Here is a 251-nt window from a genome sequence, read left to right as displayed (position 1 = left end):
AACCCTATGTACAACAGCCCTAAACCCTGCTCTATCCTGTGCGAATCGCACTACCTCTGACACACCGATCTCGATTACCCCAGTAACTGAATCAATCCACCTCATAGAGGATCTTCCCCTTCTGCTCCGTCCCTCCACTCTCCCAAGCATGATGTCCCTCTCCAAGGACCTCTCCCTCCTTACAACATGTCCAAAGTATGTCAGATGAAGCCTCAGAATCCTTGTCTCCAAGGATCAGCCTGGTTTAATCC

The sequence above is a fragment of the Elephantulus edwardii genome, unplaced genomic scaffold, assembly GCF_000299155.1.
Source record: "Elephantulus edwardii isolate Elephantulus edwardi_28Jun2011 unplaced genomic scaffold, EleEdw1.0 scaffold00567, whole genome shotgun sequence".
Classification (NCBI taxonomy): Eukaryota; Metazoa; Chordata; class Mammalia; order Macroscelidea; family Macroscelididae; genus Elephantulus; species Elephantulus edwardii.
The sequence above is the reverse complement of the archived record's forward strand: the minus strand, read 5'-3'. Positions refer to the sequence as shown.